This window comes from Mixophyes fleayi, chromosome 7 (genome assembly GCF_038048845.1).
Source record: "Mixophyes fleayi isolate aMixFle1 chromosome 7, aMixFle1.hap1, whole genome shotgun sequence".
In the NCBI taxonomy this organism is placed as follows: Eukaryota; Metazoa; Chordata; class Amphibia; order Anura; family Limnodynastidae; genus Mixophyes; species Mixophyes fleayi.
In genome coordinates this window covers 28,228,342-28,245,347 of record NC_134408.1, presented here as the reverse complement: position 1 = coordinate 28,245,347, position 17,006 = coordinate 28,228,342, and positions in this window count along the sequence as shown.

Here is a 17,006-nt window from a genome sequence, read left to right as displayed (position 1 = left end):
CAAAAGCATATCCTGATACACACCATGCATGTGATCACACATCTAAAAAACGGGGAGTTACAATCTTATTTGCCCGCCATCTCACCTTCGAACCCATTGATTCCCTAGCAGACAAAGAGGGTAGGTACCTTATCTTAGTAGGCAGAATTAATAATAAACTTTACACCCTGGTTAATGTATATGCTCCCAACCAACACCAGAACCGCTTTTTCTCAAAACTAGATGTCTTAGTGTCCCGCCTGCGTCAAGGAGACCTTATCGTAGCGGGAGACTTTAATACTGTCTTGAATAACTCCTTGGACCGTTCCACCCCTGTGGCCGCACCCTCTTCCGCTTCGGACCCAACATCCTCCAAGTCGCTCCTCAGTCTCATGAAATCCCAGCTTCTTTACGACTCCTGGAGAGTGAAAGAACCGACTGCGCGTGATTATACATATTACTCTCCACCCCATCATTCTTATTCACGAATAGACATGATCCTGCTCAGCCATGATTTAGCATTGAGACTCCAGACGGCTCAAATACACCCGATAATCTGGTCTGACCACTCTCCAATTTCTATAGACCTCTGCGGCTTCTCAAACCGCCCCCGCCCCATGACGTCGCGCCTCAATGATTCTATATTACACAACATGGATATACTCTCCCAGCTCGGGGCTCGCCTTGAAGAATTCTTCGAACTCAACGACACCCCAGAGATCTCTAGGACTACTCTTTGGACGGCACATAAGGCAGTCCTGAGGGGACACTTAATCGGCATTGCCTCTAGGAAGAAAAAAGAAACTTTCACCTTGACTAACGATCTATCCCTCAAACTTCAATCCCTAGAAACTCAACACAAAACCACTCCAGACCCTGCCACTTTACTAGCCCTCCGCAAGACCAAGGCCCAACTTGATCTCCTTTTTTCCAAACAAGTAGCCAAACGCCTTAAATGGCTCCGTCAATCCTTTTATGAAAAGGGAGACAAGGCGGACAAAATCCTAGCGGCACGGCTTCGCTCAGCCAGGACCCACAAAAACATTATAGCAATCCGGGATTCCAACAACCAACTTCACCACGACCCCACTGCTATTAGAGAGGCTTTCCAACAATACTATTCCGCCCTCTATAACCTCACAGGCCCACCCCCCTCCTCACAACACTCCAACGCAACACTGATCTCAGACTTCCTTGCTGCATCTAAACTCCCTAAGCTATCCCCTCAAGCCCTTCAACAGCTTAATGAAGAAATCTCAATAGAGGAAATCCAACTCGCTATTAAGTCACAAAAAAGTGGCAAATCCCCAGGCCCCGATGGCTTTACAGCATTCTATTACAAGAAATTTTTGGGCTTGCTTGCTCCCCACCTGCACTCTCTGTACAATGGTGCCCTTCAAGGGACCCCCTTCCCACCCGAAATGCTCGAAGCCAGAATTGTAGTAATCCTAAAAGATGGAAAGGATCCACTCCACTGCGCCAGCTACAGACCCATTTCCCTCCTCAACCTGGACCTGAAGATATACGCTAAAATTCTGGCAAATCGCCTGAATGAATTTCTCCCATCATTGATCCACTATGACCAGGTGGGTTTCATTCCGGGGCGCCAGGCGAGAGATAACACCAGGAGAGCCATTGATGTCATCCACATTGCAAACACCAGGAGATCCCCCACTATTCTTCTCTCTCTGGATGCTGAAAAAGCATTTGATAGGATCTCCTGGGGTTTTATGAGAGCAGCTCTCGAGGCCTTTGGCTTCACTGGTGATTTTCTCACCGGCGTCCTGGCACTGTATTCCTTGCCCTCGGCTAAAGTCCTGATCAACGGCACACCTTCAAATTCGTTATCCATCCAAAACGGTACGAGACAAGGTTGCCCCCTCTCTCCCCTTATTTTCGCTCCAGTAATTGAACCATTGGCCTCCCAAATTCGATCTAATCCTAACATTTCGGGCGTGCAGGTGGAGGACATCAACTCTAAGGTTTCACTTTTTGCGGACGATGTCCTGCTATCGCTTTCTCAGCCGGCCATCTCCCTCCCCAAACTCTTTAAGATTCTCCAGACCTACAGTGAGATATCGAATTACAAAATAAACTATACAAAATCAGAGGCCATGCTGCTTCATGTCCCCCCTCAGGAGGCCGAACTGTTACGGTCCTTTTTCAAATTCAAATGGCAGACCAGGAAAATAAAATATTTGGGAATCTATCTTACATCTCGTTATGACCTCCTCTATCAGGAAAACTTCCCACCTCTATTTTCCAAAACACAATCTGACTTGGCATCCTGGAACCGTCTCATCATCTCATGGCTGGGTAGGATCATAGCAGTTAAAATGAATATCATACCCAAATGGTTATATCTCCAAAAAGCTCTGACACGTTTTATTTGGAATCACAGGCCCCCAAGGGTCTCGCTCAACATTCTCAAAAAACCCATCTCTAGTGGAGTCAGGGGACTACCTGATATTAAGTTATATTATCTGGCTTCCCATTTCTCACAAATTGTTGCATCATACGCCCCCTCGGGTTCCACCTCATGGCTTGACCTAGAGGCGGCACATTTAGCTCTCCCTGATTTCACCTCATTATGGGGTCTATCCCCTATACACCGTCCCCCTCCATCCAAATTACTTCCTACCACTAAATTTGATATCAAGATTTGGGATTCTCACTCCTTCAAATTGAAACTCACATCTGCCCTTTCCCCCCTGACTCCCATTTGGTTTAACCCTATATTTCCTCCTGGCCTCTCCAAGGTACGACACCGCCATTGGACTCAAGCTGGGCTCAAATTTCCATCAGATTTCTCTAAACAAGGCCAGTGGCTTCCGCTAGCAGAATTCCAACCTCCCCCCCCCCAGGTCGAGTGCTTAACCCTTTCGAGTTCTTCCAATTTACCCACTTTTTACGTTCCCTACCACCCAAATTTCTACTACGTCCCCTTTGCAAACTTCACCCTATGGATAGAGGTATGATATCACAACTTTATATTATCTTTCTTGAATCCACTATCCATCCACAACTCTCACATGAAGCTGACTGGGAGAGGGATTTGGCCCCCCCCCAGATGAGGAGGCCTGGGAGGACATGAGACTGGGGATAGCTAAGAGCTCCATATCGACTAAACTAAAAGAGACATCCTATAAAATCTATTATCGCTGGTATTATACCCCTACCTGTCTCCACGCAATGTTCCCCTCCTCGTCACCCGACTGCTGGCGGAGCTGTGGCCACAGGGGATCAATGCTACACATCTGGTGGACTTGCCCAGTTATCACCCCCTTCTGGGACGCGATCCATGGCTTTATCAACACTCTATTTGAGGCTCCCGTGGCGAAGGACCCCTGGATCTTCCTCCTTTGTTATCCTCCCCCAGACCTTGATAAATTTTCTAGAAAACTAATTGCACATATCCTCACAGCCGCTAAATCCTTTATAGCCCTTAATTGGAAACGTACCTCTTCTCCATCTCTCTCTGCCCTTAAAAAGCAAATCTGGCACGTAGCAGCCATGGAAGAAATGACGTACTATTTACATGATAGAGGTTACGCTTTCAACCAAGTGTGGGCTCCTTGGCAGTTCGCAGCACGCTCATTCCCCTCTGGCCCTTAATGACTCCGTTGTGACCCGTGTGCGGCGGGCAGGATTCGGTCCCCGTCCCACCATCCCCTGACCCTCTAACATTCATAATCTCACCTTCTTTCCGATTACACTCATGCATCAACCTTTGTGGTCTTCCCTTTCCCTTCCCTCCTAATTCTCCTTCACCCCTCCCCCTTCCATTCTACTTTTTCCATTATTGTATCTTATATTTATACAAAAGTATAAAAGGAAAATATGGTCAATGTATCTCTCATGTTGTCAAAAAAAAATTTCTTTAGACTACATTACAATGTAAATGCCTTTCTATGTATACTTTGTAAACTTTTGACTTCGTATTGTATATACCCTTTCCTGTTTGACCATTCAAAATAAAGAATTAAAAAAAAAAAAAAAACACTTTTTTGGACTGCACATGATAATCATCATCAGCATGAACCTTTGCAGTATAAAAAAAGGTGAAAAAAAACCCCAAAAAAACGGGGCTGTGCCACCCAAAAAAGTGACCAAAGTACCACCTGTCATAGCCTTGGCTGGTTGTCGCTAATGGAACGAGAAATGTGGGGGCTCCCCCAATCATAATGTGACACAGCCCTAGGCTGTTTAGCATAGCATACTGCACCCCCCTCTATGAACAAACAGCCCTGTGGTTCCTCCCAACAGACCCCTAGTGGGGGTCTGTCGGGTAATACATTTTTATTACCCAGAGACCTAGTGGGGGTCTGGGTATTACATATCGTAAAATAGCATTTTTGTATGTGGCACCGCTGATCCCCGTAAGCCCTGACAGCCATCAACTGTTAGGATATGCTGACACTTGTAGAACTAGAGTATTATAAATTAATACATTCTATCAATGTAGTTCCAATCAGCTAGATCCCATGTGGGGTCCAGTCGCTACTAACCAATCAGAGTAGCTTTCTCATGCTTTGACCAATCACAGAGAAGCTGCTCAATATTGGATAGTGCTGACAGGCCTCCCGGTGTTACAATTCTCTAAGGACATGGCAACTTTTTTAACGAGGACAGTGGAGTCCAACTACTGCCCTATACTAGTACCCAGTCGGAAGCATGCGCAAAGGATGAAGACTATGCTAATCATCTGCACATGCTGCATACTCAACGCTAATCACTTTAAGAAAGATCTATGAATCAATTCTCTAGCACCACTAACACACAGGTTGCCTTAACATCTATTTGCTTTGGAAATTTAATTTTATTTTCCTCTGACTCTTGCACACTTGCTTGTTGAAGCCAGGAAATCAGGACTGTTGTGATAACTAGGAGATATGCATGATTCTCTTTGTAGGCTAACCAGTGACACTGTTCCCCTTACACATCAAATATAGCAACTATGAAATATCCACTCTAGTAGTGGTGAAAAATTGTAGATATTTCTTCTACACAAAAATAAAAAGCTAAAAGATAAAAAAAATAATTAATTGCAGTACAAACACAGCTTTCTTGGAAATTATACAGTGTAAAGCCCAATGCGTGTAATTATGGTACTGCGTTCTATTTTCTCTTCTAAGTCAATTCCCTCTAGAGACGATTCCTGCTTATAATCTCAAGGTTTTATTTATTTATTTTGCACAGGAGCTGAGATGCTCAGGGGACAGCGAACCTTACGACTTTGGGGCTATTATGAAACAAGCTGTAAACTTAAAGACAGATTTAATTATTGCAAAGTCTACTTGTAACTTTTCGTACCTAATTTTTAGAGCTGGAGAAAAGTACTTTGCAGTTGGTATTTTTGATACCAGTGTACCTAAAGAGGGGTACAGCAAGGACATAACTCTGAATGCAAAAATCCATTAGAATTTATTGCATAATTCACCAAAAAGCCATAGATGTACCCATACTACACGTCGTTTTCTTTATGTGAACATGCTGAACTTGAAAGAAAAATAGCAAGTCATATATAGTTCCTTTGGGCCTCATTCCAGAGTTATCTGAGCTCCACGATCGTCTTAACCTTTCACCTGGCTCTTCTTACCAATCTGCACATCTGACATCTTTATAATAACGAGATCAACCCTCCCCTCTAGAGGCATTTTGTCTACAGAGATCTTTAATCAGTGGCCTTTAATCTGACTTTCTACTTTCTGCTGCTCCAATGTGAAACATCAACTAAAGAGCCTCATGAGGTTCGTTTGGAAGAGGACATGGGAGAGACTCTCAAACCTGAAGAGTGGTCCGGCCTTAGGGAAGCAGGTGCCAAGTCTTCAATTTGCAATTGGATAGAAGAAAGGTCTTAGAAACTTTTGTTTAGATGGCACTTGGTCCACCCGAGATTGAAAGCAGTATACCCAGCTACCTCAGATCTCTGTTGGTGAAAATGCGGTACCCTGGGCGCTCTTTCCCACATATGATGGAACTGTCCCAAGATTCAGCTCATTAAGAGAGGTTAAGGATGTTGTAAACAAGATCACCCAAATACAACTCCTCACATTTTTTTTTCTACCTGGACCAGCAGCAGAGGTCCCTAAACAGATATGGAGTCTCGCAGAGCATATACTTACTGCAGCTAAATACTTGATTGCAGATATAAGTCTCACCCCCACACATTTCTAACTCTTATCAATAAGGTTCTCCAGATAATCAAACTTGAAAACATCACAATCATAATTCATGAACAACCTAATCAATTCTTGCCAGTATGGAATGTTTGGACTGAATACTTCTACCCGTAAAGATCTCCCCACCCCAAAATTGCTAGTAAGCAACCTAGGATCTTGTCCTCCTGTTCTTATTGTCATCCTCCCCTCTGCCCCTCTCATCCCTATACTAAAATCCCCATATATCCTTTCCCCATACTCCCCCCTAAATTTCATCCATTCAATCCTTTATAAGTCAGAACTTTTATTATTTTTATTATGATGTATTATATATTAGTCTGTTATTTGATATGTTTCAATTAAGACTGATGCACTTTCAATGTGGTATTCTAATGTAAACACCCTTTCTACTTCCATTTTTCTGTTCCTTCCCCCTTGTTATTTTGTATTTACGTAGAAAAATATTTATTTTAAAATAAAAAGTAAGTTAGCAAAATTTATAGGATTTTGTTAAACTAATCCTTTCTTATTGTACAGTATTGTCTAGATGCAACCCACACTCATTTCTGTATGTAAAGATGGCATTTATGCTGAACCAAAAAGTTAGGTGCTTTTAAAAGTGTTAGCAGTCAATAGCTTTAGATGTAGATTAAATATTAATCTGGAGATTGATAGTCTGAAGTTACAGAAGAGTCCTCAGGCAACTTAAGTGGAATTGGGTTGCAGCTTTTATCCATGTTACTTAAATTTTGGGTAGGATGAATTAGGGTCAATGTATGATCAGTTCCTTTCTGGTGGCCAGAGAGAGAGGGTGGGTGGTTGGGTTGATTAAGTTATGAGTATGAGCTATGGGAAAGGCAAAAAACAATGAAACTCACCGGTTAGTTACTGTCTCCTCTTGCTGGTCGTCTGCAACTTCTAGATTTAGCACTTAGGAAAAGGAGTTACACACAACTGCCCACCCACACGGCTGTCTATCTGGCTAATGTGTACCGCCCATGCTAGTGCTAGCTATAACAACTATACAACAGCAGCAACTTAACTCCAAGCAGGGGGGACCCATGACAGCTCTTCGTCTTCCCCTTTCTGTTTCTTCCAGAAGGAGTCTTCCCTGATCTCTTCTTCCTTGATCTCGCCGCTATCATTTCTCTTTTCTTCTCCAGTGTCTTCTTTCTTTAACTCGCTGCTTCTCTTTTGCCTAGATTACACTGGCTTCTTGCTTGATCCCTCCAGCTTCTTGCTTGCTCCCGTTGCTTACTCTTCTCCGGAGTTCTATGCAGGTCGCTTTTCACCGTCAGACTGGCTTCATGCCGCATGGGAAGGCAAATAGCCACATGAACACTGAGCACCAATTGGATTGCCATAGCGTCAAATATTTAAATGGCCGGAGGGGAGCTCATTGTCCTGGCCAATGATTGGCTGACAGCGAATTGTTTACGATCCGCTCTCACCAGTGCCAAGTAACCCTCCAAGGAAGAAACAAGTACCTGCTCTAAATTGCTGGTTGGGTGAGTTCCTTTTCATCTTTTCTTTGCCCTCTTCACAGTCACCGCATCTGGGGGGTGCCCCCTCACACTGGCATATTGAGAAAGATTCAATTACTAACAGTTTAATCTGGAAAATGCTGTATTATTAACAATAATTTGATCTGCAGCAAATTTAAACATGATCATACTAAAAGATAGCTATCACGTTAGGTGATTGCAAATTTGGGTCCTGTACTAAGTTACTAAGTGCCATTTTATTTTTAAAAGGTTGCAATCTTAAAGTGGTGATAGCTCTTATAAAGTCATAAGCTTTTTAAATGCACACAGTCCATTTGTTCTCTATGTTTTATTTTGTATGTACGGTTAATACTACATTTTCAAAACCATTAAACTAATATATGAAGAAGTACAGGAACATAAAAGTTCTATTGTTACAGTCTCTGATGTATCCAACCTAATCCAGCCCTTTAAGGAGAGATTTCATGGTAGTCCATGGGGTAAATGTATCAAGCTGAGAGTTTTCCGGCGGGTTTGAAAAGTGGAGATGTTGCCTATAGCAACCAACCAGATTCTAGCTGTCAGTTTGTAGAATGTACTAAATAAATGATTGCTAGAATCTGATTGTTTTTTTTAAACCCGTCGGAAAACTCTCAGCTTGATACATTTACCCCCAGATCTGCTTCATTTTTCAGAGTTGAAAAATGTTCCAAATATGTTGGAAACCTCTTTAGCTCATACTTTGAGGTCATGGAGATCGAGACAACATCTTTGACAAGTGTTGGAACCACAGTTCAGCGAGTTTTATGCTCTTAATAGCAATGTTATTAAAATAGTTGTCTCCCTGGACACAGGCCACTTTCTTAGATAACTGCCTCACTGTTTGCCTGGAGGAGTAGCTTAAATAGAGAATAAGTAAGGCAGGTAAATCAAATATTTTGTGGAAAGGAAGTGGGTAACGAATAGTTGACTAGACATGACTAGTCAGGTGGTCATAAGTTATTGGTTATAAGTTGTGGTTATTTACCCAAAATAGAGCAACCCCGCTCTAAGCTGTCAGGTGAATTGCTTTACATTAAACGAGCAGCTTAATGAACTTAATTAATTAATGTATGCATTAAGCCTAGACCCACTCTTCGTATGCTGCTGGTGGAGCAGACTAAAATTGTATATGCTGCAGCTCCAAATCCAGTGCCACAATAACTCCTGATTATAGATTCCCAATGAAGCAATTTCACTTACATTTAAATTAATTTTTAAAACATCAATAAAGCCGACAAATGGATGAATAATGAGCAGCCGTATTGACATACCATTGCTAGACAGCGCAGCAGTAGAGTGCTTAGAGCAGGAAGCAATGTAGCAAAACATGTCAGTTCTGTATATCATTGGTAAAGACTTTACCCAGCAGTGACTGCAGACATCAGAAGGTCTGACCTGCTCTCCATGTGCCTGCGTTTCACATGCCAAATGATAACCAATGGGAATACCTATAAATAACCCTGAAGTAGACAATGCGTCAGGGGAAGATGGACAGCTTTAGCTGTGTTTGCTGTGGGATTTTAAATCATAGCTAAAAATGTAAATGAACGACCTCAATTAGTATACAAATCAATTCTGCTGGGACTGGGAACAGACAGAACTAGTACATATTATCTAAAGGCCCCCTTCTCAAGGAGGGCAGTTTTATTAGAGGCACATGGCAAACTAATGCAAGGGCCCAGCATTACACTTCCTAGTGATGGAATCTGGATTAATGAAGCCCTTAGTTCTTCTATCTCAGTACCCTGGTGTTGGAAAAAGTCAAGCAACCCCTTATTGTAGGAGACAAAAAAAAAATTAAATATAAAGTTGCGATTTTCCAGATTAAAAAAAACTAACAATTAACCTGAACTGTATAATATGAATATTAACACTTCAATTGTCCTAACTAGAGGTGCTTGAACTGGCCACCAATTGTTTCTTTAAATGGTTCATGGGTACAAAAATTTGACAATTCGCCATAATTTCTTGAATTTTATCTTATTTAAATAGTGTTTAAAAAGAAAAATATTTAAAAATACTCATTTTAACATGAACTGGGAATGGCAAACCTCAAACATGAACAACAAACCTCGGATATGAACTGCGAATGACAAATGTTAGCCACAAATTTCGAACTGCAAATTCAAATTGGGATCTATTGAAGATTGCGACGCACTCGTGTTGTGGCTGACAGATCAGTACAATTCAACTGAATTTCAAACTGAAAATATCTCTAATCAGTCAGTCAGGGGTACAATCACATAGCTAAAAATAAAAATATAAAACAGATATATAATAGTATTGTTTTAAAAGCCTTAATAATACATATATGATATATAATATATATTATATATAATTATTATAAATATATATATATATATATATTTAATAATACTATTGGCAAAGGTGACAACATAACAAAGTCCACCTGGGCAGCAGGTAGTGTAATCAAATACCGTTGGACAGTAACCGCTAAGATGTCTTGGATGCAGAGAATTGTAATTTTACAGACATGTCCTTTGCCACTCAATCTAAATTACAGTTTAGAATATTTCATTCATTTACCATTTTTACAAATCACAATTGAAAGTCAGTTCAGAAACTAAATTCTCAACAGGACTACTTGGCACTATTCTTTTCCTGATTCTGTACTACCACCCAGTTCACAAAACAATAGAGGCTGACACCCCTTCTTGATCATTTGTCTAACCAGATCAAAAAGATCCTCACCTTTGTCAGGTTATTGATCCTTCTCACACTCGGCTTGTCATCAATTATTTTTCTAAGGTTCCTCTGCGAAAGTCCTTTGTTGGCTGCAGTTGATTTTTGGGCCTTGGCTCAAAGATTGCAGGTTATAACTTATCAACAGAAGCTACTGGTGGCCTGATTTGAAGACAGATGTTATCAATTTTGTCAATGACTGACTTGTATGTGCTGAGAATAAACTCTCTTATCAATCACCCTATGGTCCTCTGTTAAATCTTCTCATTCCAGAAAAAAACAAAAACTCATATTTTCATGTTAATATTGATGATATCCAGGTACCCACAAGTAAAACTATTTTTTTTTAACTTCAGAAGTCTCTGCTCTCGACACCCGCGATTCTCTGATATTCCTCTGATAATTTTTTATTTGCAAAATTATCACTTTTAAGCCTGTGATATTTTTTTTATTATACCTTTAATGTGATGTTTCGCATTTTAAAAATGCTTAACAGATTTTTTCAGCTTGACATCTAGCTCATTTTGCATCTATACAAAAGTCTGATGTTGTATTTGTATAAATCTGTAACTTGAAAAAATCCCCACTTTAATTTAGTAAAATTATGCAGCATAATATAAGTCGTGAAAGCATATATTTACAGATATAACCTTAGACAGGGTGTAGCGGAAATGTGATGCAGGTGAGGTTGCCTTTAGGGTTGAAAGCACCCATTCTATGCCCTATAAATACTTTGACTATATAGAGGTGAGAATTATTATAGGAACACCTAGGGGTATGATGATAACCTATTTTTTTTTTTATGAAAAAATATTCTAAGATGATGAGAATTTGCATATAATTATACATTTTTGGACCAAGATTTTGGAAGGATATGTATGAGATTATCATAGAAAACATATTATTTAATAACTTGAAAGAGACTAATATTCGGAAAGCTGGCATTTACTTGCATGCTTTGTAAATTATATCCATTACTTCCAATTTTGAAAACATTTCACCACAGTTCTCTGTCCCTATATAATTAATATTTAATTGACTCAGTTACCTGTTTACTTACATCAGTGATGGCTAACCTGTGACACTCCAGGTGTTGTGAAACTACAAGCCCCAGCATGCTCTGCCAGCTATCAGCTAGTTATCTACTGGCAAAGCATGCTGGGGCTTGTAGTTTCCCAACACCTGGAGTGTCACAGGTTAGCCATCAATGACTTACATCAACGCAGCTTATCAAGGCTACTTGCCTCGTTGCCTAGGTTGTCTCGTGTTTATTTGTATTCTATTTAATCCTAAATATTTCCATCTGCTATGTATAGCAACATTCCATTTAGTTTAAAATCCAAGCCCTGGTAGGCAGGAAAACAGTAAATAAATAAATCACTCAGTATTCACCAGCTCATCATTCCTGGAAAATTGGGACTGCTGTCCCTTAGAGTCAAAGGATTGTGGCAGGTCTCACATTCAATTATCTCTACTACTGCCATCCATTATCTCAGCATCGTTCCGTTGTCGGCGATAGATTTTATACACTGACAGCATTTTGAAAATTCAAAATCTCCTGTGCTGTTTCTTGACTTTTAAAGGGAGGTTTGTCAAACCTTCTAAAAGGGAAAAGTGGAGCAGCTGACCATAACAACCAATCAGGAACTAGCTATCATTTATATAGTACATTCTAGAAAATGATAGCTAGAATCTGATTGGTTGGTATGGATGACACCACCATTTTCCTTTTTGAATGGTGGCACATTTCCCCTTTAACCAGTGCCTTTTTTTCTGCTTGATTTCTAACAGCTCTGTAGAAAGAAAGAAAAAAAAAATCACTTAGTAGTGTTTTACAGCTTATTTATATTTTTCTGCATTTTTATAAAAAAAAATCCTTCAACTGAATAAGATTTTAATATATATTCATTGCAACTGTCCTGTTCAGACGACACATCAAGCATACCCCAGAAAAGTCTATTCCTCTCTCCTTAGAAACAGTCAGAGTAGCCTTTTCCTTTAGCCAATAGAATTTATTTGTTCAGTAGTCATGACTCTCTACAGGGGCAGGCTGGGAAGGGGGGCAGGGTATCTGCCCCCCTGTGCCAGTCCCATTGTAGGCTACCTTGGGTCACTCTGCCACCTGCATTCTTTTTCCTTTAAAAAGAATGCAGGTGTCCCTTAGAGTCAAAGGATTGTGGCAGGTCTCCCATTCAATTATCTCTACTACTGCCATCCACTATCGCAGCATCGTTCCGTTGTCGGCGATAGATTTTATACACTGACAGCATTTTGAAAATTCAAAATCTCCTGTGCTGTTTCTTGACTTTTGAGGGAGGTTTGTCCAAACCTTCTAAAAGGGAAAAGTGGAGTTGCTGACCATAACATCCAATCAGGAACTGGCTATCATTTATATAGTACATTCTAGAAAATGATAGCTAGAATCTGATTGGTTACTATGGATGACACCTCCATTGTCCTTCTTGGAAGGTGGCACATTTCCCCTTTAACCAGTGCCTTTTTTTCTGCTTGATTTTTAACAGCTCTGTAGAAAGAAAGAAAAAAAAATCACTTAGTAGTGTTTTACTGCTTATTTATATTTTTCTGCATTTTTATAAAAAAAAATCCTTCAACTGAATAAAAACTTAATATGTATTAATTGCAATAGTCCTGGGCAGAAGACACATCAAGCATACTCCAGAAAGGTCTATTTCTCTCTCCTTGGAAACATTCAGAGTAGCCTTTTCCTTTAGCCAATATAATTTATTTGTTCAGTAGTCATGACTCTCTACAGGGGCAGGCTGGGAAGGGGGGCAGGGGCATCTGCCCCCCCCCCCGTGCCAGTCCCATTGTAGGCTACCTTGGGTCACTCTGCCACCTGCATTCTTTTTCCTTTAAAATGTTCCTGATAGGCTGCTGAGTCGAGTCTTGCCCCCCTGGGCTAAAATCTGTCCGCTCTCCCTGAATCGCTATAATTACCAAGTGATCCATGTAATATATCTACATATAATATCATATAACTACAGTATACTGTAGACTGTTAGCTGTGTAGTAAACATCATAATAACAGGGGAAACTTTATTATCTCCCCTTTAAATAAATGTCGCTCATATTTTCCTCGTTTTAATTTGAATATCCTGGTGCTGTGTAAGCTCGGGGCTTAATCTATGCTGTCAGAGTCTCATGCTAATTAGAGGCTAAGTATGTGGGTATTGGGCAGAACTGAGGCTGGCAACCTTCGAGAAACGCACGTCTCCCAAATTAATTTCACACTAAAATACCTATTTCTCCCTACCTTCCCCTTGCATGCTTTGTAATAAACACAACTCTCGGAGCTGTTCAATTAACACAGAAAAGAAGTTCCATTAATTTTTTTACTGAGGCATTTCATGGTAATTATGCTTTTCACAGACTTTTAATGTTAACTGGTAGATTGCTGTATTATTTTATACCTGTTTCATAATGCTTTGATAATAAAAAAAGGTTCTAATAACGAAAACATAATAACATGTATATAAAATAGAGATGCTCAGTGGGCTCGGTTTTCTAAAAACCAAGCACACCCAAACTTAGGGGATCTGAGTAGGCACGTGAACCGGCTCGTTACTTTCACGCGTCCTTGCATCTGAATCGAGGCAAACCGTCATTGTTGCGTTGACGGATCTCGCGGGTTTTGGATTCCATAAGTACCTCCCTCCCCAGGAGATCAAGCACCATTGCTCACACAGAAACAGGGGTAGCAGTGTTCTTGTCATTCTCCAGTCTCCAGTGCCATTGCTCAGTGCCATTGCTCACACAGAAACAAGGGTAGCAGTCCTCTTGTCACTCTCCAGTCTCCAGTGCCATTGCTCAGTGCCATTGCTCACACAGAAACAGGGGTAGCAGTGTTCTTGTCACTCTCCAGTCTCCAGTGCCATTGCTCAGTGCCATTGCTCACACAGAAACAGGGGTAGCAGTGTTCTTGTCACTCTCCAGTCTCCAGTGCCATTGCTCAGTGCCATTGCTCACACAGAAACAGGGGTAGCAGTGCTCTTGTCACTCTCCAGTCTCCAGTGCCATTGCTCAGTGCCATTGCTCACACAGAAACAAGGGTAGTAGTGTCCTTGTCACTGATCAGTCTCCAGTGCCATTGCTCAGGGGTAGCAGTGTTCTTGTCACTTGACAAAATTTGACTGGAAATGATTGGAAATTAATGTTATTGATGTTAATAATAATGTAGGGATAAAAAAAGAGCCAAATTATATGATTTTAGCAAAAAAACAACAAAAAAACGGAATATAAAAAAAAAATCGGGATCCAAAACCAAAACACGCAAGGGTGGTTTTGCCAAAACCAAAACCAGAACCAAAACACGAAGTTAATCCAGATTCAAAACCAAAACCAAAACACGGGGGGGCAGTGAACATCTCTAATATAAAACTGTAGGAGGGCGCAGAAAAGAAATGATAGTTTGTCAGTCTGCAGTGAGAACAAAATGATTCAGTGACAGCTTCTTACACTGGAATCAAATAATACTGTTATCCTGATGTGCTATAAACCAAAAAAGACTCTTATGTGTTCACAGACTGTCTTACCTTAATAAAAATATTAGTTGCATGCTACCATATCTCTCTTAGACTGTCCTACTCAAAAGTCGCTGAATTGGATGCATCAATAAACTACATTGCTAACTGGAATGTATTCTTAATATACGGTTTTTATAAAACCATTTTTATTATAATTAAATCATTTTATTTACTTTTTTTAGTTTATCTGTATAATTGTGCATACAATCTAATGTGTGGTTCCTGGGTTATAGAGAGACAAATTTACTAAACTGTGGGTTTGAAAAAGTGGAGATGTTGCCTATAGCAAACAATCAGATTCTAGCTGTCATTTTATAGAATGTACTAATAATTAATTTCATTTTATTCACATAACAATGGCCCATTTAATTGACTGACTATGGACCATATATAAAAATCAAAACAGGAAGTGATAACAATAAATATGGTATATTTACAAATAAAAGTAACGTTTAATTCCCCTTTTAAGCTTGAAGCTTAAATATGTGAATGTAATTATATACAATTAAAGTGTAATTATTTGTATACAATTAAATGGTGTGAAATTTAGTTGCAAATTGTATTTTTCGATATAGTCCCTACATACGGTACACCACATTTAGTTCACGTTTATGCTCTAGAAACCCACACCGAAACCATTGATTTTTTTAAAATTAGCACAATAAAGTTTTACATTTTAGCACTCATTTTTTCTGGCGTTAATCTCCATAGATTTGAAGTGACTTTTGGAATGGTGGATTACAGGGAGAGAGTTCTCACAGGGTCCTCTCCTCCTCGTGTCTAATATCTGTCTCCCTCCTACGACCTTGTTCTCATGTCTTAAACTGAAACCTTCTCTACCTCAAGGTACTATTGCTAGCTTGAGACGTTATCATGTTTAATTGTATTTGTGTCACACTTACTAAAGCTGGGTACACACTACAGGGTTTTCGTCCAATAATCGGCTTAACCAGCTGACATACGACCGCTCGTTCAAAAGTCAGGTCAGTATGTGTAGTGACACGATGGTCGAAAGTCCGCCCAAATGGACGATTGTCGCCTCATTTGGTTGGTCGTACCGTCAAATATTTTCGTTTCAATCTGGTTTCCATTGTGTAGTGTGTATAAACTTCAGTCCGATCCACGACAATCCTCCGATACTTCCTCGACCTTGGGGGTGTATGTATGTAGATTTGTGATGCCTGTACCAGTCCCACGTGGTGCGGTATCCGCACATCAAAGGCTTGTGTTTAGTATAGATGTGTATTGCACCTGTCTGGCTGCAGACCATTACACTTGTATAAAGCACGTGTGTTATTACCCTTTGCATCAATGTTATGCTAATGTCTTTGGTATATCGTTACATGCCCCGCAAATGTTGCTTCAGTGTGTACGAAATTGCAATCATTGCTCACGACAGCATGGCTGTAAAAAGTCGATAAAGGGACATCCGCTCCTCCCTTTATCGTCTATAACAAGGCTAGTGTGTATGCAGTCCATGAACCGAGCGATCGGACCATCGATCGCATGTAAAATCGATCGTCATAAAAAGTTGGTGGAAAATTCTGTAGTGTGTACCCAGCTTAACTGTATCTGTCATAATACTTATTTTACTCATGTTTGTCTTATCTGTATACAGCCCTTACAAATAAAGGATGATGATGATATATGAAATGTGAAAAAAGAGCAAAGCTAACTTAAATTAAATTCAGGGATAATAGTACAGTATGGATCACTAATTAATTACTGGTCTCCGTCGCTTGTTGCTATGCTAACCTGTGCATAGCATGTCTCTTTGCAGGGATATTTATTAACTGTGGAGCTGAGCACTTAATTTTCTGGACCCTCAGGTGGATTTACAGATTTATTGATCAGCACAAATTGTGATTGGGTCCATTAGCTGACTGTGTTATCAGCATAGCAAAAAAAAAAAAAATGTTTCGTTTAATCTTCATCAAGCAGCCGACATTGTGATGGAGACCAACGTAGTACTGAAATGGCATCTTATTTTCTGCAACAGCGCAACACAGAGCTCATAAAATGTTCGATCGCTGGTTTAGCAATTTCATAATAGAAATGTCTGTGTTTTGCCAGGACAGGTGCTCTAGCTTTGC